The following is a 27,121-nucleotide window of genomic DNA, read 5'->3' on the forward strand; positions in this document are numbered from 1 at the left end:
GTAACAGCTAATTAGCCACAAAAACAAAACAATAACAAAACAAACAAACAAAAAAAATGTTTCGCTACATTAGAACCTTTATTAGATGATGATGATAATCACAAAATCATTGATTTTCATCTGTATTAATGCATCTAACATGTTAATTCTGCATACTTAACAAACTGACATTTCGTTAGCTACCACTTTTTAGCCTGACCAGCTGTGTTTCCATGGGATTGTGCAAGACACATGAGCTTTTCCTTGCTCTGATGGTGAGCTAATGAATTTATGATTTGTCCATTCCTGTGTTGTGTTTTTTAACCAAGTCCCTTAACTCTCATCTTAACGGCTCATCTGTTTTTCGATTGCAATTTTTTCCCCCTCACTTGTGAGTCACTTCAGCTAAAAGCATCTGACACCAAACGAATCAATGCAAATGAATCAAATCAAATGGTGTGTGAACAATATATTTAAATTAGATTTAAATCTGTCCAATTTAGTTTACAAAAAACGCGTATCAGCCAAGTAAAAGGAATAAAAACCTCGAATTAGTTTTGATAAGCGATTAAGTAGACAGCTGTTGGTAATTTTCAGCTGTTTTGCATTCCCACTCTGATTATATTCATTAAGTGGTCGAGAACTTTTTTTTTTTCAGTTACGCAACTTTTCCAGAGCATCTCGTGGGAAATTACTCCCATTTAGCTCTATATTACACAAACCTAATCTCTTAGAAAATCGTAGCATCCTGTAAATCTTTACAAAGCTACGATTTTAACCTGACATCCGATGTCTGTTTATAGCTTTGTCTTCTCCCTCTGCATAGTTCATCCACTGGGGAATCAAGTTTTCATGACTACCGTAGGCACTTTTTGCCTTCCTCATAAATATTTCAGTGGTGATGCTAACCTGTGCATGCTGCACTCAAATGCTATCAACATTTAAGAAACAGTAAGAAAAGAATCTGGAATAGGAGGACGTCATGAACAGACCGTTTCCTTGGAGAAAATCCAAGATCCAAGAAATAAGATCTTCAGACTAATCTAAAACACGTTGGTAAATACAATACAGGTTGTGTTTGACTACGTGTGGTTTTAGTTGTTGCTATACCACCTCCGTATGCTTCGAGGATGATGCCGAGTGCTGTAACATACTGCCGACAGCATAAACAGAAGGCGAGGTGAACGCGGCAGGAGCCATCAAAAGTGCTGGATGATTTCTTCCCATGTCTCATGAGAGGAAAGAAATACTGGATCACCTTAAAGCCATGAACTGGAACCGTACTCCTGAATGTTTCAATTAAAGCCTGTAAAATTAATCACATAATTTGCAATTTAATTTAATGAACAATTTGCTTGCTCCAGTCTGCTAATTGCAAATTCTAAAATTCGCTCTGGATTGTAGTTAGAAATAAAACATCCACATGATACATAATAAACACGGAAGAAAACATGCTGTTACAGGAAAATGGTCAGATTGGTCAGAAGGTCTTGTGTAATTTTCCGTAGCTCTGAGAGTACTTCCTGCTTCACAATATTGTTTCTATAGCAATGGCTTACACGGCAACTTGTAGGCTGGAATTTTTTTCAAATATCTGTAAGGAGAAGTTTATTTAATATTTTATAGAAGGAGTATAAAGTGTAACTGCTTAGTAACCGTAGGTTCTCAGACACGGGGAAGTCTTGACTGAAGGGGATAATGCTTTCTGATTGTCTGTAGCATGTCTTTCTGATTGTCTGTAGCACCCTATTGTGAGGCAAAAGAGAAGTGATGGAAAGCTGCTATAATGTAAGTGATAACAGGAAGTTAGTTTCCCAACATTACATGTTACTGCAAATGGATAAAACTATGACATAGTTGTTATTAGTAGTAAAAACTTTTTTTTGTTGTCTCGTCTTACCTCAGAAATCAGAGCTCGTAATTTTTTTAGTAGACGAAAAGCATAGATGCCTCTTTATTGGTCTTTAGTTAGCCAGCTAGCAGTGAAGAGTCATGGTCATGTCATGTTCATCCTCAAAGACAGTAAACTCTAGAGTCAGTATTATAAACTGAACAAGTGAATATGTCAACTGATCGACAGCTAATGCTAAGTCTATAATGAACTCAGAAATTACGCTGACCTATTAGTTCCTCAGGAACTCTTGGTTGCACAACTGCCTGTGAATATAAACGTTTGAAGAAACTTTAAATTATTTACTGTCTGATGTCACTTAAATGAGAATGAGGTTCCTTTCTGAGTATGGTTCCTTTCATGGTTTCTTCCTCATATCCTCAGTGAGTTTTTCCTTGCCACCATCACCTCAGGCTTCCTCATTAGGATAAATGTTAGAGATAAATAGTACCTTAACCTTAAACTTCATCATGTTTTCTATGTTTCTCTACTTCTTTGAAGCTGCTTTGAGACAAGCAGCAATTGTCCGTTGTTAAAAGTGTTACACAAATAAATTGTATTGAATATACATTAAAACTCACATAAGGGTAAGAAGTGCTGCTATGGTTACTGCTGATGCTGATGTGAGCAGCCATGTTGAATTGGTGCCACTTGCTGAACTCAGAGGTGAGAAGACCATCCTGAGTTCTTTTACAGGAATTCTGAATCAAGCGGGTCAGGAATTCCAGGATACAAGATCAAGTCAAATACAGAATTAGCCCCGTCCTATTTTAGGGTATTATTTCATGGTACAACATTTTCTAACTTTAGCCGTGCACATGTCAAAGGCTAACATGAGCTTGCTTTGTCGTTCTCCTGAATTGCGAAGCAACCATCATGCGGTTTTCCAAACGATTAAAAAGATGTTCCTTCCATTCTGCTAGACTGACTAACTGCTTCGCTCACCATTTTCCCAGAGCTTTTATTAGCAATAAAATTCAATTTGGAGTTGGTGGGTTTGCCAGCCTTGAGGGTGGAAAAATGCATTACCCCAGAATAAAAGGGAAATGGCTAGTAATGACTCAGTGCTGTATGATCTGAGAGCCTCTCCATCATTCCTGCTGAATTACTGGTCTGATGCTGCTGTGTTTATGCATGTGTGTGTGTGTGTATGTGTGTGTTCGAGTGTGTGTGTTGGCTTGTGGGCTAGACAGCTTTGTTCTCAAGTCTTTAAAACAGTCCTCATATGTCTTTCCATACACCGGTGCTGTCCCTGAAGCCGTGAAAACGTCTCGTGTTGCAGGAGCTGAATTACACTACGGCTTATTGAATTGTATCGCAGATTGGCTTGAGCGAAGGTTTACAGACCTGAAATGATGTGCTCCTCAGATCTAAAATGGAAAAAAAGGCTACTGGATCATTTTCTACCTGACCTGCTCTTGCTGGTGCACATCATCAGAGGTAAATGTCAGCGTGTGGCCGATAATATTACAAGAGCTGCCATCTAAAAAGATATCTGAGATCCCTCTCTATCTCTTTCTCTCTCTCTCTCTCTCTCTCTATGTGTGTGTGTGTGTGTGAAATTTCTCCATATTTTGAATGGAGAGGAGGCACATCCTGGTCACAGTCTTTATATAAAAAGAAGAGTATTAGTATCAATTTTCCAGCAGAAACCTTTGACTTTAATTCAACCGGACACATTTACACTCTGCACGCTGATCACTATTTTTAATCTAGTAAACTGAATCATGTTTGTAAAGGCACTGCATTAGATTCTAGTATAAAAAAAATTAAAAATCAGCCAAATACTTTACAGACAATCGCTAATTTGTCATACTGACCCCTCCTCTGATTTCCATTTAGCTCCACCCCCTGCTGAGGAAGAGGGAAGAGATTGTGTTTATTAGAATAACAATTGCAGTTCTCCTCACTGCCAGCAGAGGGTATTAAATATAGTGGAACCTTCGGCATACGAAAGCACTCCCTTATGAATTTTCGCCTTAAGAATTTCGCCTTAAGAAAATTTAGCAAGAATTGTGCATGGGCATACGAAGCATTTTCAGCAAACAAACAAACCGAACCAAACGCCAGCTAAGTGTACGTGTATGCGTGTACATCCAGTAGGAGTTACAATTACAAATTTTACAGATATTTTTCCTGTCAGTGAAAGGTGTTTTGAAAGAGTCAACCTACAATATCAACGTTGCCCCTTGATTTTTCATGTGTTTTTTTGTTGACAGATTGGTAATGTGAGTGGTCTCTTCTATTTTTAGCCCAAGCTTGGTGGCATGACTTCTTCTGATGACCCTTGACATGGAATGCTTGGCTTGGGTCAGTTCTTTGTAAGCAGCCATACAGTTGACATACGTTTTGTATTGGTAATATGGGTCACATTTTTGGGTGGCTGGAACAGATGATGTGCATTTACATTGTTTCTTGTGGAAAAATTCGTTGCGCAATACAAATTGTTGCCTTAACAACTCGCCTACAGAATGAAATAAATTTGTTTGCCGAGGTTCCACTGTATTACACACTGCTCCTTTAACTGTTAGATCCTTTTACCTTGCATGTAGAATTACTTGGGGTTTTGGTTTAACTCAATAAGGAGTGAGAAATCACTCCTAAGCTCAGCTATTAACAAGCTCATTCTCCACAATCCTGCGGTTTGGAAACTAAATCAGAATTGACATGTGCTTTAAGTTGGTGATTGTGGAAGCCATGCTTTTCTTCAACAGTTCTGCACTCTCAAACACTAGCCACAAAAGTGGATAACATGTCGCTAATATCGTCTGTCATTAACTCTGAGTTAACATAAAATTCTGTGTGTATGTGTAGGTGTGTTATCTTTTACTTGAAAAGCTTTGCTCCAGACTATCATTCTGAATATGGATAACCTTATGTTTACATAATACTTATGATATTACAAATTGAAGAATTTCTTGGCTGGATTGATGTGTATATTAGTACACACTTTTCCTATGAGATTCCACCTTTGCCCCATCCATATATTCGTTACCTTAACTCAAGCACTCAAACAGATACCTGATATCTCATACGCTTCTCTGAGTTCCAGGTTCTTACCATGAAACACTAGTACACACATTTAGAGCTGTAGCAATGGTCAGGTTGGTGTCAGCTCTCATGTTAGCACTGAGAGAGAATCAGCTAAGCTTTGAGGTTGTTGTCATCACTACTAAACCAGCAGCATTGAATTTGATCTCAGATATGAATGACAAGGGAACAAAACCGACATGTGATATTCTAGCTATAACGATATGTAGTATCTGTAGTGGGGTTCTGTGTGTCTATGGCTTATTGTTATGCCACATGTACATTAATCAATGTTTGGTCATTATGATACATGGCATACAATCAATTGGAATCAGTCATTATTGATATTGGAAACTAGGGAAGCCATTTGAAATTAGCAAGTTTATTTGTTGTGTCTGGTCTGACAAGGATACCTGAAAGCTCATGTGGTTAACACTCTGGGTTGTTGATCAGATGATTAGGGTTCAAGCCCCAGCATGGACAAGCTGCCACTGTGAGTCCTTGAGCAAGGCCCTTTGTAAGTGACAATCCCACTCCAGACCACCAGAGGTCACTATCACCAGAAGACTGCTGCTTTTGGATTCAGTCACTGTTTGTTTGCCATTTTGTGTTTTGACCAATCCTGGTCCCCAGCGATTTGGTGTATACAGTAAACTCTGTACTTTGGACCATATTCTGTCATTGTGTCAGTGTTACAGGTGTCACTGAAACAAGGGTGAAACTTAGGGAATGGATTGTTAATGACATGAAGAATGATTGTGTAACTAAACTTCTACACCTCAAGAAAGCTACTGCTTTGTACTAATGAAAAAAGTCAGACGGGGGAAAGTACAGACACTGAGCGAGTAGAGGGAGTTCTGTGTTCTTCTTATAGCACAAATTAGACTCTACATAGAATCAGTGGATCTTACACAAATGCTAATCTCAAAAATGAGTGGAGGGATTAAAATAAACCGGAAATATGGTCTCGATCAGTGTTTCTCAGGACCTAAGTGGTTTCCCCAGACGAGGATCTGCGTAGGATTTAGTCGACGCACATATAACCCACACAGTGCATCAACCTCAGTTCTTCCATGGCAGCTTCTCACTGATCTCTTTTTTTCTCATTTTCTCTTTAGCATGTGTAAACACCCTGGAGACAAATTGACCTGAAAAAAAAACTCCTTTTATCTCTTTTCAGCTCTCTGAACAGGCTACGAAACACATTAAGGCCAGCGCGAATGATAGACTATTTTCTGCATCTGTGGTTAACACTGGGAGAGCTTAGCTTTCTTGCTAGCAGAGAAGCTACAGAGTGCTTTGCTTTATAAGATAAGGACTGATACAGGTAAATCTGCAGTCCATGAGGTTTATGATAGACCCTTTGCTACTGTGATCTGGGAGATCCCTGAAAAATGACGCTTTTGTGCTTTTTCAGTAGTAGCTAGACCAAAACAAATAAAACTCCTTTACTAAAAACATCTATTCACTGAAGGGGAAAGGATGTGATTACTTTCACTTTACTCTGAAATTTGACCTATGGATTAACAAACCTGTGTCTATACACCAACAGAAATCAGGTGGGTGAGACCTTTTGATTGGTACAAAATGGAGAAACTTGGAGATTACCTCACACCAAGCATTAGCTCACAGAAAAAAAAGAAAAGTGACACTGTTTTTTTCTTTTTGCCTGCTAGGGTTTTCTTAATAGCCATGTTAGCAAGTCTGGGAGCAGAAGGTCTATCATGCAATTGCATCACCTTCGAAGCTTTACAATCCCTTTTTATTTAATTTTTTTAAATGAATTAGCATTTTCCCACAATCATCCTTTTGAGAAAGAAGTCAGTATCTAGGGATTTATAGTAAAGTCCCTGGTTAAATTGGCTCCCTTCACTGTTCTAGAAAGTTCCAGAGAAAATAGAGAAGAGAAAATGAGTTGAACAAATCAAAATGATGCCCTTTCTGCACTATTACCACTCTGAGGTGAGACGAGAGAGAATTAAGGACTGCAGAGGAGAGATTGTAGAGCACAGCAGGAGAGCAGAGGATAGATAAGAAAGAGGAAAAAAGAGGAAAGTGTAAGCATGGCAGCTAGAATAGGGGACAAAATATAGACAGAAAGAGACAGACAGGAAGAAAGAGCCAAAAGGAAGGAGCAAAAAACTACAGAAGTGACGGCAAGACAGCAGGAGGCCTTAAAGCACTTGAACTTGAATTCAATCAAGTGTTTCCAATCCCTTCCAGAGAAGGACGTGAGAGGCGGGACCATCTGTCTCCTGTTTGATGTTCACTGCTGTCCGCACTGTAAGCCGACAATTACAAGGCAAATCAGCCTGAACAATACCCCCACATCCCCACCCATCCTCCAGCCCCCATGTTCTCTCACTACCCATCACATCAGACCCAGCAGAGACACAGGTGTGGCTCTGTAGGCAAGTAAGAACGCTGTTCAAATGTGTTGCTTTTGAGCGAGGTGGTCTCGGTTCACTTCTAAGTGTACTCTAGTGTGAGGTAATTGCAACAAGAACATGATGAGCCCCTGATTCAACTGAAAATGCTATATTCTTGTGATTTGTATGCACACTTGCCAAAGAATTCTGACCTTTTTCAGTCAATATATTATTACCCAAGGAACAAAAGTGTTTTACCAACCTGTTGTCAGCTCTATACACACTTGTCTGCTATATGAAACCAAATAGCAAACAAACCAAAAGCATCAATCGTACTTGATTTGGTCTAATTGGTGTGAAGGTGCCCTAAAGCAAGAATGTGTCTTATAATTGCCATTTGGAGTGGCCTGGTCCGGAGCCATTACTTTAGCTGACATTATTACAAGTCTCCTGGTGGCTCGAGGGTTATAAGCGACTGGTTATAGCTAGAAATGGCCCTTGCTTTCAAAGATTCTGGGGTTTGGATGGCTAATATGGTAACAGGTGTGGTAAGGCTTATTTCATTTGGCCGCACCCTTAGCAAGCAGATTTGCTCACTTACATCATACTAACTGCTTGGGAGTGGACAGTACCGTATGGCTTGTCTATTGTGTGGACTATGATTTGGCTCCTGTATGTATTTTGGTGTAAGTATCAAATCATCTGAGGGGCCACATGGGCAGTTCATTGGACATCATGCCTTGACAATTCTTAAAGTCAATCAAGGGGTTTAAGTTAAGGTTAGCTTAAGGTAATGCAGGTTATTGGGAATTATTCCAAGTAACCATAGTAGAAGGGTCCTGTATAACAAAAAACAGTTGGGTGAAGGATCCCATTGCATCACATTGTCAAGGGCACCAATATTTTTACATCCACCCTAGTTTTCACTTATCCTTATTTCCGATTTACATACTTGCTCCACCAACCTGGTTTAAAAGATCTAGAAATAGCCAAAATCTTTCTACCGGTCTGAACAACCACAAATTTAAGAAGCTCCCTAAAGTACTTGTGATGAAGGTTAATACATCTCAGAAGCTTAATAATACAAGTATATGTGCATGTCAGATTTACTGATGGTATATGACAGCAATTGCCTCGCGGGTACTGCCGAAATAGAAATCTCTACAGCCATTTAGTTCTCTGTAAATGGTCTTAAAGCATACCATATACAGAGCGCCATTTTCTTTTAAAGGTCAAACCTCTGCTCCTTGAGTTCCCAGTACAGAGAGCCAATCAGTCCTTGCTAAAATTAATAACGGCATCTGCATTATTTAGCACCTGCCTGTGTTCCTCCATGCTGGGCCATTCAGATAAAGCTCTCTCTGCTGCAGCGAGACAGATTTAGTGCGGGAATGGCAAAGGAGGAATGGACGACCAGAGGACTGAGACAGACTCTGAGCTCCTCCACCCCACCTTTTCGTACTATTCCCTTTGGCCATCCTCTTTGAAATCTGTGAAATCTTTTCCTTCCATTCTTATCTCTCTTGCTTTGCTACTTTTCCTCTGTATCTCATCTGTTCTCCCTGTGTTTCCACACCAAATTTCTCTATCTCACTCTCTTTTGCACGCTTCGTTTTTCATCGCCTCGCCCCGTCTCTCCGTTGCCATGCCTGATAAGTGCTCGTCCTATATGTACCCTCACCATGGATCACTCCCCTTTTCTCTTAAAGGTCACAACTCTGCTCCTCGCTCTTCCTGATGCACAGAGAGCTTATCAGCCAGGCTTTTATCTCCTGTCTGACAGTAAAACAGAGAGGGAGGTCGATCCACACTCCCGTACACACATCTCGCTAAAAGGATGAAGGGTTTACGTGGAGGGTGCCGCGACCTAGGCTTCAGATAAGAGGAAATATTCTCTGGCTGAACACAGCCATGTCAGTGAGAAGGATGATTTCTGGTTTGATTGCTTATCTGCAATGTAATGTATTGTATTCCCAGAGGTATTATGGGCAAACGTATAAATCCGTAGCAAAGTCAAGCGCAAAGTGGTGTAAAGTAGCAGTCATGCCACTATTTTTTTCCACCAAGATAACACAAAACTCACAGTCCTTATGGAGCGATAAGAGATTGGAGGGAACACAGTGATTCAATAACATCTAAAGTTAGATAGCTAGGTATATATTTTCTTTTTTTTTTTTGTGAGCAAGTGGCAAAAAAACTTTTTTTGTTTTTCCATCTAGCTAAGTTAACCACAAAAATAACCACCAGATTCCTTTCACACATTCTAGTATCATTTACAATTCAAGCTAATTTGATTTGTGCTCCCTCTGACTGTAGCTTCCCTCCTTTTTCACATCTCCTTTGAGTCCAAAGAAGCTAGTAACATTTATAAAATGTAACCAGTTCCGAATGAGGGACTCAAACGTACACCATGTCCAACCCTTATCCAGTTATACATTGTGTTCTAACACACAAACTTTTGGAGAAGGATCTTAGCACAAATAGCGTTTTTTTTTTTCAGCTGAGAGTGATGTGCTAGTACTAAATCCGATTGTGCTTTTTGGTAGCCATAAGCTGGTATACTTCAAATCTAAATGCTATTTTAATGCTAAAAACTGGGCACTTTCACTCTGTGTCCCTATTTCTTTCAGTATCATGTATCAAAATCATCCAGAAAGGGATGTAGTACAAAAGCTTTCCTACTTAATGCTACATTTCTTCTACTAAATATACTGCAAAATAGCATCTTCATCTATGTAGCACTTACTGATCCAAGTTGCTAGACTGTGAGGACTAATTAGCTAGCAAGTACAAAGATTCCTCTGGAAATGGATCTGTGTTTTTTCTCTTGCAATCACTTGGCTGTGCACATCTGCAATATATACACGTGTAATGACCTGGCTTACTCGGGTTTGTGCTTTATTGTGGTGCTAATGAGAGCTTTTGACACACAGCAACAGACCTCCATGTTCCAAACAGCCATTATCGACTTCGGAGAAAGGTGTCGTGTGAGTCTGTGTTATGGAAAGCCATTTTCAGCACCGACAGATGCTGCGTGATTGAATTAAGAAGAGAGGTAAAGAAGAAGATGAAAAAGAAAAAAGGGGAAGCATGGTTTACCTCTAGTTTAGTTAATTAGCCTTCACGCTTCAGCTAAGTGGCTTTATGTGTAGCATGGCATCAGGTGTCGCTAAGCATGACTAGAGTGCTGGAGAGACCATTAGGCCGGAGAACACACACCAGGACAGTGCTGAGGTGGATAAGGTGATTCATTCACTTCATATCGCCTTGGGTTCTTTTTTTTTTTCATCTGGTTATCCTCACAATATTGATTTCCCTCCATCTCTCGGCGTATCTTCTACTCGCTCCTAAATCAATATTATTTTCTTTCTCACACACCTTTTGTTGCACCCGATGCTGTTTGAAAGGCCTATTTTATTTCCTGTTTACTTTTCTCTGTTTTCACTAGCAATTTCAGAAAGGACACGTCCAAAGCGACAATAGCACTTTGCAGCCCTATTCATAAGCAAAGACAAGACACGGCAGGTTTTTGCTTACGAAGCCATTAGCTGTGATCACCTCCGCCTGCCGCACCTGACAAAAGACATTTCCAGAAAGTGCTGAATCGTGAACACTGCTTAGCATCGTCAGGGACAGGCTGGCTAATTTGAGACGGTGCAGTGTTCAGTGTGTCAGTACAGCCTATCTGGAAGCTAATACAACTCTCAAATCTTTCTCGAGGTTTGTTTTTCTTTGGCTATTAGCATTTCTTTTATACAGTAATGATTCGCAACTCGGATGTTTGGGAAACTTAAAGCTTTGTATGTCACCCATTTCCAATGATATATGTATTTATGTAGCTTTTTTTCCCAGCATATGAGACATATGAAGCTAGAGTAATGCTGAAGCCGTGTCTGAAAACAGCCGGAGTATGAGTCATTAAAATCGCCCTGTGTCATTGCTCTGCCCCTGCTATCAGCTCTTCCCAACACTGCTTGTTTAATGGCCCTGTGATCGTTCTCCAGTGTTTCTTAATTAGGTTTGGGTGCTTTTAAAGTTCTCTGCACAAATTCATGCTCTCACAGGGGTGGCCAGTTTTAAGAGAGTCGGCTAAACTGCTAGTACTGCTGCTTGAAATTAGCTTCCTCAAGCATCTCTTCTCAGTCTAAGAGCTTAGTGTTTGAAATATTGCATCTCCCATGTGTCCTAGTTTTGTTTGGTAGAATTTGTTTCGATTTACTTAAATAACAAATGTACTCTGATTTATAAAAGGAAACATGTTTCGCTTAATCAGGATACGCAATGGTTGCTTTTACGCCAAGTTCATTTCCATTTCTGGAGTCTGGAATTGAACACAATAGGTACTTTTGGCTCTTTGGTATTTGGTGTGGAATGGCTTCACACTATGAGGTTCACAAAAGAACCCCATCTGAAGGAATCACACTAGGGTTCGATTCAAACTGACTAAACACTGGATGTGAAAGCACACTTTTTCATAATAATAATCTCTGGTATTTATCTCAGTTAAACATGATCATGCCTTCTGAGCCTTCGGAGTGTGGTTATGTAAGTGCCTCCAGTCCAAGGCTGAGGAATGCTGATGTCAGAAAAATGATAATTCTCCAATGCATCAAATTTGAATTCGTCAGCATGTAGATTTCACTTTTTAATATGTAGCTATTCAAAAACATCGCGTTCAGTATACCAGTAATAACATGGATCTGAATCTGAAATTATGGGTCCCAGAAACACCCTCTGGTTGTATGAATTAGCCATCTTAAACAAAATATAGAGTCATCTATCAGCAGCTTCGTTACACATAGAAAATGATTCCTCAGCCCAATAGAGCTGGAGGTTTCGAAATGGATTCCTAATAGAACCATGTAAGGGAAGATCAGGTTTTTTTTTTTTACTTTCTTCCTTCATCCTGCCATCTGCTTTGCCAGTTTCTGTGGACGCGTCAGGAAGTCCCTCAACGCCAGCCTGCCTTGCTCCACTGCAAGGAAGTGTTGGAGAGCTTGGTGGCACAGGCACAAGACAAGCTAAATGTGGGCTAAAAAATAAGGCGAGAATCCCTCAGGATGCGATGCTAGCTCGGAGCCTGGATGATCAAATCAGGCCGACTCAAATAGTAATGCAAGTAGGCAGAGTATGCACAGCTTTGCATCGAGCTGCATTTTTTAGTATTGTAGAAAGAAAACCAAGTCTGCAAAACAAAAAGGAGACTAAAAGGAAGAGAGACAGGTGAGATAAGTTATGTGGACTGGACATAAGGAAGAACAGTGGCAAGTCTGAGGTAGCTAAAGCATCAGCTGAAATAAGAGAAAGAGGGGCTCTGAAAGGAGAGCTAGAGACGTAGAGTATATTAATAGGCTTCTCCGTTGCTCTCTCTCTTGCCTCAATCCTGTCGATAAGAAAAGCTCAAGCTTGCCCCCTAGTGTTTCTGGGATTCCCTAAGGACTTCCGATCAAATAATAGATGACCTCCTTTACCAGCAATATGAGATTATGCAGCTCACGCTTGACATATGATGTAGACGTTGTGGTTTAACTCGCAGTACATATCAGCCTTTTAGGGACGCCAAGACAAAGCTTGGAAGATTAAAATATTACATCTTTATACATCTTTGTTATAAACTCCTGCTCTTGGTGCAGCATAGCTCGGTCAGGATCATGCTTTTTATGTTAGCTAAAATAGATAAATGCCAGGAGTCTTTCTGAATATATTTGAAACAACTTAAAGAAAAAGTACAAGATCAGGTCTGGACAGAAAAAAACAAGCTATCCTTTGCTGTTAATCTGGGCATCTCTTGGTAGTATGTATGCCTAGAATTTGTTTTTCTTCCAAAAATCCAGACAGAGCTTCACAAACGTTGCCACGAATTTCAGAAGCACGATATGGGCTGATGCAGACGTTTTAGGGAGTGAGCCATCTGTGTGTTTTAGTCTCGGCGGAGCTGGCTAAAGGAGAGCAGCAGGAGCAGGATGGACCACAGCTCATTAGAAAGGCAGAGAGAGAAACAGCAGGTTGCCTCCCTCACTTTCTCTCTCACACACTTCCCCTGTTCTGTCTCTCTTTTGCTCTCTTCTGCAGAAAAAAAAAGATCGCCATTTACATCTACCAACATGACTCTAACGACTCCAGGGTTTTCCTTTCTGCCTTTCTCCTGTTTTGGGCACATTTGCTCACATCCTGCCTGTATTAGATAAAGCACTGAGAATCAGGGCTATTACAGTTTTAATACCAGAGCCCTGCCTGCAGGCAAGTGTTAGTGGTAGTTGCATTTATTAGCTACATCTACCCTCATCCCAAGAGGAGGCCACCAACATGGGGGATTGAATAGTTCACTTACGAGCTGAAAACAAAACACTTGCCACCACTAATGAGGACTGGCCTCCTTTTATGCATAACTAGTAAAACATCTTGGGAGCATGCAGTCATAGGGAATTAATCAACAATAGGGTGTTGTGGTGTGGTGTGGACCAATACAGTGTGGAAGTTGATTATTTTCAAACAGAATAATTAATTCCTCCTGTACTGTTTATAAAAACATCGTACTTTATATCCATTTATTGTTACAGGTACTGTTGTAGAGTATTCACAAAACAGGTCAGTAATGTTTATCCATCTTATAGCAGCTGCAAACAGCCATTTTAAAAAATTTTGTGTAGTGAATAAGACAGAAAAACTGATTTGTCATGTTACAGATAAACTGGAAAAATCAAAGAATCACTCGAAGGGAGGATACACCATGGGTCAAGTCATACAGCCTAAACTGGTAAGCTGAACTTTGCTATATTTGGCACCCTTTATATAAAGTTTCCACATGACAAATACTTATTTCTCACCTATTTCCCATAGAAATGACTTGGAGGTGGTTATGATAAAAGGCTACGCCCATTCCATTTTTTAGAAGATCATGTTCACCTTAAGCATAAAATTCCCCTGTTTTACATGGCACCTTACCCCAAGGCTTTGAGCACAGACGTAGCAGACTACAGAATACTACAACTAGGAGGCTAGACTGGATGAAGACTTTCCAGCCCGTGAACCCACATAAACAACTTCATGGCCTCTGGTTGTTTTGTTAGCTTGTTAGGGAAGAGTTTCTGTGGTTTAATCTCTACAGTGGTTGTTCTGTGGTCGAATATTGATCGACTACACACCCTTAGTGAGAGTGATCCTTCATAAACCCACACTGCTCTCTCTGATAGGCTTTGACTGATGATCAGTGTCATTGTGCCCAAGAGGACGACACCAGCTGCATCCGCCACTCTCGCCTCCTTCCTCATCCCATTCATCATCATCCTCAGTGGGGCTGAAGCAGATCCTTCCTCTTTCCTCCCCCCTCTCTTTGCCTCAAGTGACCATTGGCTGAGATTGGCAGTGATGTAGAGTCCATGTACTTTAGGTTTATTTATTGAAGTGAAGCCATGTCTTTAACTAAGCTTATAGGTCATTGATTCCCCTTGGACTGAGGCAGTGAGGGAGGAGAGGAAGCTAGCAAGGAGTCATTTATGTGTGGAAGCCTTAATTCCAGCTGTCAATACCTAATTGCTAAATGGCATTCATCTGCATTAGCCAGGATAACCTTACATGATAAGAACATGCAAGTGAACTAGATTATATAATCAAGCAGTAATGAAATCCATCAATAACTCTGACATTTTCTAATTACCAAAGGTCCTTGTTCTTCTGTCTTTTGCCAGTCTGGCATCTTTTCTGAGCTTTTTTTTGTTTGAGTCTGCTTCTTAGTAGGTTACTAGAAGACTCTACCAACCAATAAGTAAGCTTGATCTTGTGTCTCTACACTCCCTACACTCTTAGAAACAAGTTTACCGTAAAATATCTCAAGCTTTCCTTGAAGATTCTATGCAGAACAAACTGATTCCCCTTCAAGAAAGGTTTTTAAATAAAACCTGTTTAGGGGCCTAAAAAAACTTTGTAAAAACATCAATGTTTTTATAATATGCTGATTAGCTACTGTATACTCTCTGTACACTCAATAACTGGACATTTACTTATGTCTGCAATAATGAGGAATATTGCATTACTTTTATTAATGGCCATTAATCCCCTGGCCTGTCATGGAATTTTGATAACAATTACAGAAAGGGTTTTAGCCCTGCAATGGTTTGACATCCATCTCCCAGCTTGTTAGGAAGTTTTTGTCAGTGTGCAGGTTCAGCCATGATACAGCACTCCTGGGGCAGAGAGGTTTAAGGGCGATGGAGGGACTTGAACATTAAATTTGGTTACCTTTATTTGTCACATATACATTACTACACAGTGATATTCCTACTTCGCATATTCTGTCTTTGGGGGTTGATCAGAGCACAGGGGCAGCCGTGATGCAGCACCCCTGGAGCAAAGTGGGGGGGGGGGGGCATGGGGGGGTTGGGCCTTGCTCAAGGGCCCAAAAGTGGCAGCTTGGTGGTGCTGGGCTTTGAACCCCAATCAACAACCCAGAGCCTAGCCTTAACCACTTGAGCTACCACTGCCCAATCAGTGGTACCACCATCCAATCAGTGGTGGTTCAAATGATTAAGGCTCTGGGTTGATGATTAGAAAGTCATGGGTTTAAGCATTGCCAAGCTGCCATTTTTGGGCTCTTGATCAAAGCCCTTAACCCGATCTGCTCCAGGGTGCTATATCATGGCTGACCATGTGCTCTGACCCATCCTACGCTGGGATATGCAAAGAAAAGAAATTCACTGTGCCAAATAAAGGCTTTTTATCTGATCAGTAACCCAGAGCCTTTACGGTTGAGCCACCACTGCTCTGAAAGAATGAAAAGATTTAAGGGGAACATCGCTAAACATTCTCACAGTTAGCATTATAAGATTTCACAGTCACCAAGTCAACACTCCCAGAGTTTTAGTGCACTTCCAGAAAAGTGTGCTTAGAGTCCCCGGCATCGCTCTGAGTGAGTGCGCCTTGATCGATGGCAATTAATGGAAGCTCAGCCACCGTTTTCCTCTTCTCCTGAGCATGCCCTGCTTTGCTCTGTCTCCTCATTATGATTCAATAAGGCATAGCAAACAAAGCCTGAGATCCTGCAGTGATACCTAAACCTATTATCTCAGCAGTTCTGGCTCCTATGCTGTGACAAATTGGTGTGGGCTTTAAATGGAATGGAAACACTAGCCAGAATACAGAAAGTAAAATGATCCAGATGGACAATGTGTAGTTAAGCAGTGCGGCACTGGTTTGCAAAAAACCTGAATATTACACCATAGGAATGAGATTAACAATGGGGATTATGGCATGATCGATGCATGGCCAAGCAATCATCTGTACACAGCAGCCTGTAGCACATGAATAACTAAGTCAGAGAATTTACAGCATGTTTTGATAGCATTGTGCTATTATCGAACCCTATATTGAAACTTTTGCTTTTAAAACTTGTCCAAAATGGACCTTGGATGCTGCTGTGCTCAGTGCTGTCATTGATCAACAAAAAGCACTCGCCGTGTCGAGGCTGACAGGAGCCTTTAATTAGTCCATACGCGAAGGTCAAAGTCATTTGCGTGCAGCTCCAGCTGCCTGTTTGAACAGGGATCAAATCAGCTAAAGAACCAAATAGTGTGGGTGCTTGCCATTTCCCAGATTTTAAGCATTGTAAATAGGCAACCAGGGCAAGTTGCAGTTCACATCCAACTGTGGCTGATCTGCTGCTGAGCAAACATGGACATCAGCAATAGAGAATGAATCCCAAGTAATCCTGGCACATACTACATTTCATCAAAGTGCAGGCTACAGATAAAAGAGGCTTTATTTGTTTTGCACTGCTGCTGTTGCATGTGCATTATGACAAGGGATTTGGAGGTTTTACAACAGATATTTCCCATAAAGACATCCGGTGGAAAGATGGAGGGGAAAGACGGGGTGCTTCGGCAGCTCGTGTGTAAGGGCATAATCTTAATACTTTCCTCTCAAGCCCAGCAAACTGATGTTTTTTTTTTTATTCTGACAAGTTGGTAATGTTTGGAAGATGAGAGAGAGGGAGAGAGAAAGAAAGAAAGAAAGACGTTATCAGGAGTGAAAGCTTGCTTATCTTCTTGTGTTAAGTGCCCAGACTGGCCTTTAGGAGATTAAAAGAGAGGAGCTGCTTGTTCGTTTCTGGGCTAAGCCACCTGGAGGAGACCACAGTGGCAGTTCCAGCTCCTGAACTGATAACATCTGCATCCACATAAACAATGGCTTTCACTCTAGAATAAACTCAGTCACCTGCCATCTCCCACACAGTGTCTGGCATACACAAACACACTCCTTCCTTTGGGAGCAGGACATTTCTGAGGCATCAGAGAGCGGGAGAGAGAGAGTGAGAGAGGGAGAGAGAGAGAGACAAGACAGACGGCAGCCTTGTCTAAGCTCAGAAAGCCTGATAACACATGAAATGAGGTTGCTTGGAGATTTGCCGTCAACTGCTGACTGACAAGCAAGACACCCGGTGGTGGGAAAGAGCAGCTGACAGAACAAAATGGAGTTTCCTGATAACTCTCTTTGATCGGTTCATCGGCTCATTTGTCAGATCTTCACACTTGCTAATCCATCACTCATCGGGTTAAGAGCAATTCGTTCTTAATTTATAACCGTAAGAGGCATCACATATCCGAAGTGAGAGAAATATACCATCTGTGTCTGGGAATGAAAGCGATATCTCCTGGAAATCTGTTGTAAATCCTCTGCCAGAACACCACTGTGAGCCTGTCTCTTTTAAAATAAATCCAGTAGATAAATTTTCCTACATTATCTCATTCATGTCTCTCCATATCCATTCATCACCTTCTTATAGTCTGCATTATAGTAGCTATGTAATAAGTACTAGATAGATAGTGACAATCCCAAGTATCCAAACTAATCTCTAACATATAAACTAAATCAGCACAGGCAGTAGGGGCCATAATTGAGTGGTGATATGCGACATTTGACTTTGAAGCAGCTGTCTCCTGATGAAGAATGCGGTGATGAAGAGCAACATGTTGACATGTTAATCTGCAGCTACTACAAATGAGTAGTGACTAGTATCGAATGAAGGCAAATGATTTGTAGTCAATGACAACTTACAGTGTAATAGAAGTCCACTCAATCCAAATAAACTGTACATTATTCTAACAATGACAATTAAATATTGTAGACATTATAGTTTACACAAAAAAAAAGAGTTTGATGTAAAGACACATAGTTATAGAGGATCTAGTTTTAGAACCATGAATTTGATGCTCTACTTTGAGGACCATAAACATAAAGGGTTCATGGTAGACTTTGAGTACCATGGTTATAGATGACTGAGAACCATGGGAATAGATCAGGTACAGTACTTTGAGAACCAAAGGTTTAAAGCAGGGGTGCCCAATCTTATCCGCAAAGGGTGAGTGTGGGTGCGGGTTTTCATTCTAACTGAGTAGAAGCCACATGAGTCTATTGACAAGATCAGGTGATTAAACAGGTGGAATCAGGTCTGACTTAATTGGAATGATTGGACAATTGTGGTTTAGAGGATCTCTTTTGAGAAAAATAGCTGGAGAGGTTCAAATATGAGAACCAAGTGCAGGGACAACATAGTTTGTGAACAATGGGTTCAATAACTATGGATATAAATGATCTGCGAACATGGGAATAGAAGATCTACCATAAGAGCAATTGGTTTAAAGGCCTAATACCAACTTGGAATTGGATATATTGTACTTTAACAACCCTGATTAGACGATCTACATTGACAGTTTTCTTTTATGAACTGTCAATCAACCTCGGAGGAAGCAATCAACTTTTTAATAGAGGAGTAGTAATTCAAGTCAAACTAGACTAGGCTAGGTTTTAGGGGATTAGGTATTAGGAGATTAGGAGAATCCCTAAAGGTACTGTGTAAAACCTTACAAGAGTATGTCTCCTAAACAAAAAGGTTCCAAGCAGATAAGAACTCTTAATTATCCAAAGAACTCTGAAGAATCTTGTATTTCTAATAGTGCAGATGGTGCAGTAGTATTAACTGTTTATCTAGTTATACTAGCTAACTTTATTGCAAACTGGCATATGCCATTACCGTGAACAGGGGTGAAGAATCATCTGGTTGGAAGGACTGTTTTCCACATAACTAATCAACTTTCATCTTGAAACCATGCATGAAACACAGCATTGACTACTTTACTCTTAAATCTGATCTGTCCCACTGAGATAACCGTATTATGAAATAAAACCAGCAAGGAAAATGACTTGAAATAAAACTGACAAGAAAAACGATATGGAATAAAAGCAGCAAGGAAAATGACATGATATAAAACGAGCAAGAAAATAAAACAGCCACTCATATAAACAAAGTAATAAATTACATCAGATATATGTGGTCAGCTCCAGAACTACTGTATTGCCACCCTTGGTGAAGATTGGTAATATTTACTACAAATATGTATAATAGTTATTACTCATTATTACCAATGTCACCAAAAACTCTTGACATATATCATAGTATAATATAAAAATTTAATATCTAATAATATTTTACAGATAAACATTTCATTATCATCACATAGATTTCTTTTTGTCTGCTCTCCCATTCTACAGATTTGCCATGTGCTAGTCATTTGTAATATTTCACATGGCTCTCACATGTAAGCATTTTGGTTGTGTATTTTTCCAAAGTTTGTCCTATCCAAAAGGCAACACAACAGGATAGTTGTGTTTCCTCAGTTTAGGCACAGTTAAAGGCAAAATCATATGTACCTCAGAGAACACAATCTTTCTCTGAGAAGACAGTGCTAGTCACTGGATGAGAGTTCAACAAAAGTTCACCATAAAGTGTGAACCGAACATTCGGTGAGGAAAAGGGTATGACCAGGGTTGCTTCTGAACTTTTAGTGGCCCTAACTGACAGCCTACATCCTACCCTAACACTGTGTCCTACACTAGAGCTAGAAATGCCAGTGTAGTCAGCGTGGTGTGTGAATTCCAGCTCTGACAGTTCCTCTGCTTCAAATACATCAGAACAACTAGTGGGTTAGTTTTAACCGCCATTCCCAGGCAACACTCACATCACTTTCTTTTGTTGAGTATTTTGTTTAAAGGCCCAAGCTACTGCTTACTGCCACTTATATCTCCAAACCTAGATATATTAACCTGGGCTAAATGGAATATATGGAACAAAAGACAAGCGATAAAATATCCAGTACACATGCTGAGGACTTGTGATATTTAATGGTTACATTTTTTCCGTCTGTTGCCTGTGTGTCCTGGCTGAATGTGTGTGAGCGTCAGAAAGGCAGAGAGATTCACTACGTCAGCTAAAGGTGAGAAGACCTGCTGGCAGCTGCGAGTCCTCACACAGTCTAATGTACCATGAAATTTTATTCTACTCAGCTCACATTGCAACTCTGCCCTCTTCAGTAAGTGGAAATCTGATGGCTGAATTGTTTCCCCTCAAGGGCAAGAAGTGTTTTTTTTCCAGGTCTTGCTTCTGCTCAGCATGATTACAGTGATTTGAGTGGGTCGTTAATGAGTTTATGTGTTCATTGTACCTTCAAGTTTTATTACTAAGAATTTTATTTTCATAATTAATATAATATTATATTCCAGGCATCATCAGCAATAGATATTAAAAGTTGTTTCTGATGATTGGTGGTACAATTGGTGGTACAATAAAATTATTATGTTTCTAGACTCATGGCCAGTTTTCTCTCTTAATTTATTCCAATATTCAGCCACTGGTAGCCAGATCTATTTTTCTAACAATCTAAGTGGCTAAAAAATGCATCGTCCAAAATATATAAAGCCACTGAATCCCTTCAAAGCGTTGCTCATGCAACAACTGTGATTGGCTTGCATTGCTCTGATTGACAGGAGAGAGTAAGATCATCTTTCTAGCCCAGAGAGCAGGCCAGTTATGCTTTCATGGACTTCAAGACAGATGGCTGGACATCTCCAGGATTCCAACTAATGATTTGTTGAAGAGAGGGCAAATCTGGAGCAGGCACTGAAGAAATAGTACCAATCATGGTAAAAGCATGACTGCCCCTCTTTTGTCTCATGTCTTTAGTAACAGTATGGCCTTAAACACAGTAATGATAAATAAAACAATCGAGAAAAATCAAAAGAAAAAAAAAAGAAAAGAGCCTCATATTCTTGTCCAGTCTTTGCCCCTCTTATGCAACTGCTTTGCTATCCTACTGTGGTCACGTGTGCTTTATGACAGTTATTGATTAGTTTATCTTTTTATATTCTCTCATCTTTTATATGCTAAATAATGTTTTTATAGTCTCACTGCTTATTGCAGAATCTTATCATGCATCAGGTCACTTCGAATCTGAGTAGTGTTTTCCAAATTCAGGTTCCTTGTACTTCCTGTGTTTGTGCTTTGACCTCTGCTATGGACTCTGACTACAATTTTAGATTTGCTGAAATAAAACACTGTTTCTACATATATTTCTTATATTACAACACCATAAAAATGATGACTAATAATCAACCACTATACGACAGTGGGGTTTGTGCATCATGTGGAAGCTTTTTCCTGACTATCAACTCCACTGTGTTTTTTTTTTTTAAGTTGTTTTGAACATTTCACCCTAAACACACAGAAATCTACCAGACCATTTCACAAGGATAAAGTACAGTAAGGAAAACAATTCTTTGGGTGATATTTTTACCACAGTCAGGGTTAAGTGCTTTGCTCAAAGGTCTAACTGTCACAAATTACTCCTCTCAGTGCCAGACATGGTTCCTCACACAGCAAACGCTCATTCTTTTCCAATGTGCTTTTGTTTTTGTTTCACCATGTGTGTTTGTTTTGGCTCTGGTCCTGTCTCTGCCTCTGTCGAGTCATTGGTTCATCATGTAATAAGCTGTAAGGGTCGTCTTTTTGTGGATTTGATCCCTGTTAAATGACAAGATGCTGTGCAGAAATGAGTCTGACCTTTGCATCTGGGACTAATTAGAAGAAGAAGCTGCCGTTATTTGTCACTTATACATTAGATTGCAGTGAAATTCTTTTTCCCCCCTATCCTAGCTTGTTAAGAAGCTGGGGTCAGAGCGCAGGGTCAGCCACGATACAGCCCCCGGGAGCAGAGAGGGCTAAGGGTTGTGGGAAAACAAGTTTTCTAGTGTCACTAACCTATCCGGGAAATGTCGTAAACATTCTTTTTGGCAACCAAATGGGTCACAAATCTTAGTGAGTAAACATAGTCTCTAATAGGGGTACTGGAAATTAAATTATTTTTCCCCCCTATCCTATCTTGTTAAGAAGCTGGGGTCAGAGCACAGGGTCAGCCACGATACAGCCCCCGGGAGCAGAGAGAGCTAAGGGTTGTGGGAAAACAAATTTTCTAGTGTCACTAACCTATCCGGGAAATGTCATAAACATTCTTTTTGGCAACCAATTGGGTCGCAAATCTTAGTGAGTAAACATAGTCTCTAATAGGGGTACTGGAAATGAGGGGTTTACATTAACATAGCCTGAAGGACAGCCTACTAAATACCAGAGGTTTCTTGTCTGTTTGGTGGAGATCTTGATGACCACAGAAATTCTGAGTGTGCTCTAATCTTCAATAAAAGATTCCTGCAACATACTTCCAAGTCTCCTTGATCGCTCTTCTACTGGTCTTCGGTTAATTTACAACAGGGTCTTGCTCAAGGGCACAAAAGTGGCTTCTTCTGATCTGTAGCCTAGAGCCTCAAACATTGAGTCACTACTGTCCCAAAGATTGTGAAAACACAATATTTCATGTAACAATGCACTATACGAGCATATAGTCTCCAAATATCTGGAAATGGTCTAGTATATATTATATAGATCTCCTTCTGTCTTATTTGTGTTGACAGTTTCATGTCCGGGCTCAGCTATAGGCTCTACGGATACTGTTCTACCTTGTTAAATGTAACAAAACCTGGCATCCCCCTGTGCTTGTTTTCTGATCTATATGGGAAGTACAGCTCTCCAGCTCTATGACTGAGTCTCTGGGGGCGTTTTTGATGGCAGACGATGGATGGCTAGACGCTGTGGAGTTAGCTGCATCACTGATTCTCTGAACTGAAGAATTTAAAGGTAGTGTCTTATAGACAGCGAGCCTGAGAGAGGGACAAGGAGAGATAAAAGGCGATCCCTGAGTACATGAGAAAAGCATCAATATTCAATGTGCTCACCGCTTTGGATAAATCTCTGCAGCATGCACATATACAGTACCTCCACAAGCACCATCCATCATTTTAGCTGAATATTTTTTTTAATGAAGGAGAGACATTGCATGGATTCGTCAATCGGAAAAGAAATCATCTTTTCTCTGCTTGTGTAAAATGCTATCGGAGATGAAACTGGATGGAAGAAAAAAGCATGAAAGCAGGCCTATAAAAGTCCAAGCTGGGCAAACTTTCAAAGAGAGACTGCAGGTTATGAAATATGGATGTCCAAGCTGAGGAGGCGGTGTTTTTTGAGCAGTGTGTGTTCCAGGGATGTAGCACGGGGGTGTGGACTTCGCAAAAATAGATGATTCCTGTGATGGATCAGGGAAAAGGCCCTGACTTAGTAAAGCTGTTTGTGATTGAGAACGAAACGCCCTCCCACGATAAAGCCGCCTTTCGCTGTGACTCATACAGGCTTTTCTCAATCTCTCCATCACCCTTAGATTTAAGCAGACCAATTTAGTGGGCCTGAGCGTGTCCAGTGTACCGTTGCATTTTATCACCGGTTTATTTATAATTGCTCGACTCGAAGACGTCATCTGGGTATGGCCTTGCCAAGAAAAACAAGTCAGGAATAAAACAGAGAAAACACTGAGCTGTTGATTGTTTACCTATAGCAGCAAATCCTAAAGTATTTTATTACTTATACCACAGCAACCTGCCCTGGTTACAGTTTATTTTTATTTTTTTATTAATGTCACATTACTTAGCATCACAGACTATTTTTTAACAAACATGGCTGCCACAAACTCCCAGCAACCACCAGCACACAGTCAACATCCTTCTGATTCTATTCACCTATGTTTAATTATGTATGTTTGGTTTGCGCTCTTTATAAGCACCTTGGTTTCAGCTCCTTGTTATGAGGTATACGCTACTTTTAATACCTGATTAACTGCTGATGATTTTGGATTGTTCACTGTTCCCAGTTACAATTTCCTGAACGGTTCCTAATTTTTTCAAACTGTTCCTATTTTCATTTAACTCTTCCTAATTTTCCGAACTCTTCCTAGATTTTCTAACTCGTCCCTTTTTTTTTAACTATTTCATAATTTTCTGAACTTTTGCTAATTTCCTGAACATTTTTGGAACTGTTCCTAATTTTTCAAGCTGTTCCCAAGCTTCTGAACTGTTTTTAATTTTCAAACTATTCCTAATTTTTCGAACTGTTCTTAATTTTCTGAACTCTTCCCAATTTTCTGTTTTTCTGTTCTTATTTTGTTCTTTTCCTATTCCTATTTTTTTTTTTTGACTAACTCATTACCATGTTTTGAACTATTTCATAAGTTTCTGAACGTCTGCTAATTTCCTGAACATTTTCTAATTTCCTGAACATTTTCTAATTTCCTGAACATTTTCTAATTTTTCACACTGTTCCTAATGTTTTTTTTTTTTCACTGTTCCTATTTTTTTTGACATTTGTTATTAAACACCTTGCACTTGCATCCAATCCTCAGTGTCTTCTCTGTGACAATTAGTGCATGACAAGTTTTAGCTTTGTTTAATCTTAGTTTTTTGTTTTTTTTTATGGTTACTTTAGCATATGTTAAAAAAAAAAAAAACTCAGTTCCTGTTATCATTATCATTAAAGCAGCTTCACTCATCTTTCTTTTTTTCACTCTCTTGAAGGTATAATAAGACAAAAAGAAATAAATAAATGCAGTTTGTCATGTTAGTGAGAAACCACACAACCCTCCTGAATGTTCTTGAACATTTCCCCAGGTGTTCCGTTAGACTGGGCGCACTGCCTATGCGTACACTATTTAAGAGTTTCTCTTCAATATTAGCCTTTTCAAAAGAAAAAAGTCAGCAATATGCAAATGAGCTCTTGATGCCGTGACAATTCCAAGGTTCATTTTTTCCCCATAAAATGCTGTTCAGTCAAAACGGCACAGTAACTGACATGTCGTCAGTTTTTAATAATGTGATGTAATGATAATTTTGTAACCTGTAATAAAATCTTGGCAGTTTTAATCAAACAACTATCATGCAAAAAAAAACACAAACGGAGAAGAGACTCAGGATGAAACCGACTGAACTACGCAACAAAATCACATCAAATCTTGCTAGTTTTATATTAAGTAGCTTTATTTATTTTATATTTTATATTAGAATTAGATACTAATATTCAGCCAAACTTGTAGTGGCTCTTTATGAGTAGATATTGAATTAAAATTAAAAAAATTTATTAGTCACACACAATCATACCTAGTACGACAAGCCATGAATGTTTTATAATGTCATAAAAATAAATTCTAAATAATAACAGAATCTGAATGGAATTTAAAAATAATAAAAATAAGAATAAAATGTAATTAAATTACAAAAATAAAATAAAATAGAGCTAAATTAAATTAAATTAAATTAGCTGTACAGAACAGAAAATATTGAACAAATCTAAAATTATTTAAAAAAAAAAAAATATACAACATATGAATACAATAAAATGACTGATGTTACGAATACCGATATGGTGATATGACTATAGTATGTTTACAAATAAAGTGCATTTGTGTGTAATGTGTGTGCAATTTCAGTATTTTAATATAATTGTATTTTATCATAGGCCTTTGTTTCCATCAAGGAAGTACTTTAAGTTGTACTTCATTACCGTTGATGCTAGATACTTTTAATAATAATCTTTTCTTTATAATTATCTACTAAAAGAATTTTGTTGCAATATATATATAAACATGAAATAAAAAAGCTTTTTGCTTTTCTTCTTTAACATCAATACATTTTCTACAGCCATGGAATTAATATTGTTGATTGGACATGCAATATACATTTCTTGTGTGTGTGTGTGTGTGTGTGTGTGTGTGAACATGCAATATCCTATAACTGAAAAAGAACCGATTGTGCATTTTTCATCTAATCGATGTTAATATCCTGCTGCTATTTTTTATCGTTTTCTGTAGTGGATGTTTACTACACTGTTATTTATTCCTCTGTAGTTTATTTTCCAAGACACTGGTGTTCCTTCACTCGTGGAAGAACAATCCTGGTATGATTCATGGTTTTTATTTTTAACTTGAACTAAACCTCCTGATCAGAGAGCAGTTGGGCTCCAGGTTACAGCCGGAGAAGGCTCAGCTCAGGTGTAGGGAAGAAGCTGAAGCGTGGATCACTCGCGCTCTCATTAACGCAGAGTTCGTACTCCAGTCTCTGGGTGAATGTCCGTCCTAAACCACAACACGACTAAAGGTGAATTCCACATGGAGGTTTCTCACTGTGAGATTCATTAACAAGAACTAGAGCTTTCATTCCTCTCTCAGCAGCACCTTGATTTCCATTCCTCATTCTCATCAGTTCTCTCTCTCTCTCTCTCTCTCTCTCTCTCACACTCATTCTCTTTCTTTCTCTCACTGTATAAATCTTGGATAGCAAATTCTTGATGATTTTAAAATAACAGAAAAGTAAAATGGCTGTGACCTTGTCTTTTATTAAAAAAATATATCTTTGATCACCAAGAGTATAAATTTCAACATTTGTCTGCTCCCTCTATCTTCCCCTCCTTATCTCTCCCTCTTTCCCTCCCCTTCTCGCTCTCTCACTCTCTCTCTCCCTCCTTCCCTCTCCCTCTTTCCCTTCCCTTCCTCTCTCTCTCTCTCTCTCCCCCTCCTTCCCTCTCTCTAACTCTTTGTCTTTCTTTCCCCCTCCTTCCTCCCCCCTTCCCTTTCCCTTTCTCTCTCTCGTTCTTATT

The 27,121-nt window shown here is 39.5% G+C and overlaps 1 protein-coding gene across 1 annotated transcript in view; it reads right to left on the minus strand.

Moving 5' to 3' along the window:
• rtn4r (reticulon 4 receptor) overlaps positions 1-27,121 on the minus strand; it is a 70,185-nt gene that overhangs the window by 13,195 nt on the left and 29,869 nt on the right. The gene's annotated exons all lie outside the window — the stretch shown is intronic.

Source organism: Hemibagrus wyckioides, linkage group LG22, assembly GCF_019097595.1.
Source record: "Hemibagrus wyckioides isolate EC202008001 linkage group LG22, SWU_Hwy_1.0, whole genome shotgun sequence".
NCBI lineage: Eukaryota > Metazoa > Chordata > Actinopteri > Siluriformes > Bagridae > Hemibagrus > Hemibagrus wyckioides.